Source organism: Zosterops lateralis (genome assembly GCF_965231275.1).
Source record: "Zosterops lateralis genome assembly, chromosome: 3".
Classification (NCBI taxonomy): domain Eukaryota; kingdom Metazoa; phylum Chordata; class Aves; order Passeriformes; family Zosteropidae; genus Zosterops; species Zosterops lateralis.
Genome location: NC_139764.1, coordinates 26741217 through 26747216, shown reverse-complemented (window position 1 = coordinate 26747216; position 6000 = coordinate 26741217).

Genomic DNA, 6000 nt, shown 5'->3' with positions numbered 1-6000 from the left:
AGGAGGGCATGTCAGTCCCTGATACTGACATTACTCAGCCTCATAGAAAACACTTCACCTTCACAAGTTGCTCTGGGTTTTAATGAGCCACATTTAAGCAATTCATCAGCATCAAAATCCCTGTTATTATTATTTCAGCTGTGCCTCTGAGATAAGGCAGGTGGTAAACAGATCCAGTTGGACAGCGGATTTGACTGCAAAAAGTGTGCTTGTTCTTTGGAAATTTTATAGAGCGTTTGCTTGACTTGCCCTTTAGAAAAGCTTTGTTCTATTAGAGCTTCCTCTTTCCTGCCCACAGCTTCATGTTGTCTACTGGAAGCAGCTGACAAAAGCATCGCGTTCGGTTTTTCCATAAAGAAAATCCTTGATGTTCTGTTTGTGCTTTTGTTGATCTGCAGGATGCACCCTTACAAATGTTTTTTTGTGGGTACAGAGAACAGCGACAGACCACCCAGCCTGCCACTGTTGATCTACCTGAGCTATCTGCAACAAATTATTTACCCACTGAGTCTGAATTTTGTTTCTGAACAGAGAACAGTTTCTCACCCAGAGCTACTCACTGAGTATTTTATGTAAAGAAATTTTAACAGAGGGACTGTACTGATAGCCATCACTGTTTGGCACTGTAATGTTTGCAATCTAAAATCAGATTGATATGGGCTTGTTCCATGAGGTCATATAGCTGTTGGAAAATAGCTCATGTCTAATACATTCATCTCTCCCAAACTAATCATTAGCCAATAATATGGGCATGATTTAACTATTCATACTAAATGCAGAATACTCTTTGCTCCTCAGATGTGTAAGTTACGTCAAAACAGCCACATTCACTGTCAGCTGCCATCTGTCAGGTGGTTTTGTAATGTGGAGTTTTGAAAACAATTATTTTTCTACACTTAAAAGGCTGTTCTGTGGTGAGAGATGAGAGACATTAAAACCTTATTAGTAGATCTTTCATGATAGAAAGACCTTTGGGAGTGGCTGCACCCCAATACTGCTCAGCAAAAATTAAGACACACTTTCTCTGCCACTTGTTCATTAATGCTGTTCCCAACATGGTAGGAGGTTCAAGGTGGTGACATTTCCAAAGCTGTTTTCCTAGAGTGACAGTAGTGCCTCCAAAAAAAAAAAAAATACACTTTATTGTTATGCATACAATGCTCTTTCTTGTGGGGAAAGATGTTGAAAGCAGCTAGAGGTTTTGTTTTCTAATCTGATCACTAATTAGAGTGAATTCTTGGAAAAGAAGGGGTTCCAAAATTGATACTTCAGATGGAGATTTCTGAAAGATGGGACTGCTTGTCAATAGACACTCCAGTTTTTCTGTTGTTGCAAGTATTTTGAATGTTTTTAGTGCATTTGAAACATTTTCTGTTTTTATTCTCTATTCAGCACAGTTGCATTCATAACCCTCTGCATAGTATTAATTATAATTATCAAATTAAACAATACTGCACTATGTAGCCAGAAAAGGTTTGGGAGATGTTCCTGTTCCTTATACACAGATTAATCCCAGCAAGAAGCAGGATGACTAAAGCAGAGCAAAGCTTGCTCTTCACCTAATAATTACAGCATGAAAGTGCTCACAGAAATCCTTACAGATGGAAGTCCAGGAATAATATCTATTTGAGATGCTTTGAGACTAGATTCATAAAGATATCACAGTAAAGATTTTGCTGCTTTAAAGGGAAATTTTATTGGGTTTCACTTGTGCATTTACCTACGAAAGTCTTGACAAATGGCATCTTTCTTCTCCCTCACCCTGCTGTTCACTTGCTCCTGCTGTGGTGGGCTGAGATGGCATTAGGGGCTGGCTTATCACCTGGAGTTTCCACTAAGCCAATAAAACCACACCCACTACAAACTTGTTCAGGAGCCAGCAGTAGTCTGCTCCTCAGAAATATCTGTATTTGAAAAATGAATGAGTTGGAGATAAAAGAGAGTGTGTTAACTCTTCTAAGTAAATTATTTAAACTTGCAACCTGTTTCTATCTTTTCCATATGAAAAATTAATGTACCACAGGCCGTTTTGCATCTTCATGGTAAAAAAAATCATCTTTTTATAGGTTTATTCCTCTTATGGGCTTTCCACAGCCAGTATCAGTATTTCAGCTATCAATCCTCAGGCCTCTCTCCCCCATCCCTCTCCCCAAGGGGGACAATTCCATTAATGAGCATCTAAGTATGAACAGAACAGAGCAGGCCCACTAATCTCCAGAACACTGTGTGCTACTGAGAAAGAAAAGCTGAGTCAAAAATGCTGTTCTTAACATTTGCAAAGAATTAAATGAGGATTTTTTTTCCCATGTGCCGCATGGATCTTGCACTGGGCCTTAGAGTGATGCTTGCTAAAACTCATGGCCAAAATCTTCACCCTGGGTGAAAAAATTGGGTTTTTATGTTCAAATTGATGCAATACCTGATTAAAACCACCCTAATTTTCAGCAGTGCTGAGGAAATGCCCCTCCGATTCATTTCACTGGTAGTTAAGATATATCAGCACCTCTGAAAATCAAACAGTGCTTTAATTTACTGCTCCTCTATTTGAAAATATCTCCCTGAGTCTCCATCTATTTAAGTGGAAAACTGTGAAGCCAAGGGCACACGGTGATCTGGGCAGTTAATAATGTTCCTTGCTATATAACAAATCAATGAAACTCTTGGGAATAATGGCATCAACTTGGATTTAACAGTTTCATGACAGCATCAGTTTTCCAACAAATATTGGAAACATGGCATTAGGGAAAGGTGAGTATTGCCCTTCCCATCTTGGAGGAAAGGGAAAGAAAGAGGTGACAGTTCCTGATTTCCCTGCATTACCTTCAGTCATTCCTGAGCAACATCACAGACTTTTAGTGACCTGAAATGGCAGAGTCCCTGATCTTTCTAGGACAGAGCTCATCATTGCAGGTAGGAACTGATTCTCCTTTCCCTTGTGACCTGCAATTAGCATCTGGCTCCTGTGGGAAGCATTAATTTTTCTAGCCCTGGAAGTGCCTGTGCCTGCACTTAGAGTCTTACTGCATCTGCCCTCATCAGTGGCAGCTTTCTCTTCCCCATCCCCTGTGCTGGGTGGCTGTCTGCAAGCAAAGCTGTAGTGTTTGCTCTTTTACAGGACTGCCCTCCTGGGCATTCCCACATCTTTATGGCCCCATGTTTCAAGGCCTTCTGCTTCCCCTCATTATTTATTTATTGCATTTAGCTGCCTATTTGGCTGACAGTGCACTTTCTGTCCTTGTATACCTTGTCCCTTCCAATGCTCCACATATATTTTGAAGACAATTTTATTAAAAAATAAAAGCAGGTGAGTTAAGTAACAGATTGTGGAGACAAGACCTCAAAGGAAGATTTACCTGAGCTACAATACGAGCTTCACACTGTAATAAGCTGAGGCAATATTTGGTTTTGTTTCTTTTACATAATTTCTTGCAGAGTATCCCAAGAAAATGCTGCCTAAGTGCTGGGCAAGGAAAGATTGAAGGGAAAGCAACCTGCAAACTACTGAATGCTTTTTGATATCCACCAGCCAGAAGGGCAATAGTGACATATTAAGTTTGACATTGTGAGCTTGATGCAATCATGTAATTAAGGGTTGACTGCTTTGTTCCAGGACCTCAGTGAAATACAGTGGAAAGAACCCATTGGGGCATTTTGGGTGCCAGGTGTAATTTTGCATTAAAAACTGCTGGGGAAAGTTCTTTTCTCTGTAGGGATGGACAATCTACAATGGCCATCTATTTCTCCCCTTAGTATCAATAACGTGAAGCGTGTATTGAGAACCGCTTTGTGAGAAACCCTTTGATATCTTTGTTATCATTATCCATTGCTACGGCTTTATCTCTAGCCGCAAATCTGGCGTGTTTTGTACAGACGGAACAAACGATAAAAACAACTCGTTTTATTGAAAGGGACCATTCGAACTGGAAAGGAGAACGCTTGTGACAGGAGAGGTGGTTTGTCTGTCCCGGGGGGGAGCTGTGACCAGACACCAGGGGAAGGCGCGGGGCCCGGCCCCTCACGGCCCTCCCTGGGCGGGATTCCCTCACGGCGGGAGAGCGGCGCTCCCTCCCTGGGCTCCGCACCGGGCCCCGAGCCGCCCTCGCTGCGCTTTTCTCGTCTCCTCCTCCTCCAGGGCCCGCTGCTCTTCCCGCGGCCACCCCCTGAGCGTTTCCCCGTGTCCGGCCCCGGCCCCCGGGGTCGCTCCCCGCGGCCGCACCCGGCCCGTCCCTCATCCCGCCGGGCCGGGAGGGCCGTGCCCGCCCAGGGGCCGCTGGCAGCGCTTCTGCGGCCCCGGCAGAGGGAGCCGGAGCCCTTCGAGCCGAGGAGGAGGCGCGGGGGCCCTGGGGCGGGTGTTCTCTCTCTGGGCAGGGCATTCCCTGGCCCTGCCGGGGCCCTCAGGGCAGGGCGCCGCTGGGGGGGGTCACCGGGCCGCTCTACTGCTGCACCTTGCCATCCGTAATTCGTGTAATTTGATTTGACAGTGATTCCATCGTCGACAAGAGATGCCCTGTTAATTTGTTCGGTGTCTGCCGTTTCCGCCGGGTGCCCGGGGGGTTTGGGTTGTACCTGCTCCTCCCTGCCCACCTAAAACCACTATAGTCCTACCTGAAACCTCTCGTTTCATTGTAATATTACAATGAAACAGTGAAATTACAGTGAAATGTGTTTTCCGCTTCCCATCAGTTTAGGTTTGTACGTTTTTCCCCCACCACGTTTATATTTTTAAAAACAACTCGCTGTGTTTACCTTCAGATGCTCGCTTAGTTCAAGAAAAGCAAGGAAGTGTGGCTTCATTTTCATTGTACCAGTTTCTAGCTAGATACCAGAAGCAATTCGGCACAATGAAGTGCAGCACTTTAAATGCCAAAATGTTTTATTTTTTAATCGCTTCTCCTTGGAGCTGAATCTGAAACCTGTATCAAATCCCACTTGTGCTTCTTGAATTGGCTGTAGGAAAAGCTGGGTGTATCAACATGACTTGCAGAACAGTATTTCAAAGTTGGTTTGAAATTACTTCCAGAACAGTGTTTCCAGAACAGTGATGCACAAGATAGATCTAACCAATAGGATATTGTGAATGGAAGGGTTCATTATCCATCATGTCTCTTTTTAGAGCTCAAGTGTTTAATTAGGAAACATTTGGGATACTGTCTGGAGTTCTTTACTGAGCAGAGATACCTGTAAAGAGAAGAGAGTTTTTATTTCTTTCTTAATGCCTCCTCATTGTAGGAGATGAGATGAAGGTATCATCTTGGTGTACAACACCTTGTAGAGAAACTCTACAGCAGGTGAGAGATTGTTCTCTTTGCAACCTCACAAATTTCAAAAGTCACATCTCTCTCTACTCCCAGAAATACTCTAAGCCTGCAGTTCACTGGGAGAGAGGCACAGCACTTGTTACCTGTGTCATCATCCAGAAAATAATACATGAGAAAAGAAGATTTGGTTCCCACACAAAGTACTTCAGTTACCTGGGTGTCCAGAGTTCTGAACACATAGTTGTTTTACCAGTTAATAGTGATCCCTGAGGTAATGCTGAAAAGTGAATTCCGCCTTCTCTCAGGTGTGTATTGTAAGTTCTCAATAAAAGCTCTCTAAAAGCAGACAATTGTCATCAATAGGCAACAGCTGAGTGAAAGCTGTGGATTAGTAATTTGGGGTCTTGATACCTTATGCCTAGAACACAGCTAGGTGGCTTTGTTTTCCTCTTAAAAAAATCAAAGAAATAATGATCTGATCCTCTTTTTCAAGATTTCCTGTAAATATGTATATTTCTCCATACATCTGAATGGTAAGATGATTTTTTAAATTTTTCAGTGATGCAAATGGCTGCTTTGGAAATAATAAGATCATTTAAAAAATCTTGTTTTAATGTCTGAATCATGCCATTGTGTGAGCACAGTGAAAATCTCAGTATGGAGATTTTAAAACTAATGAAAAAATTATGTAAGCATAGACATGTGCCAGATACGGAGATAAAAGTTACAGAAAGAACTTCTA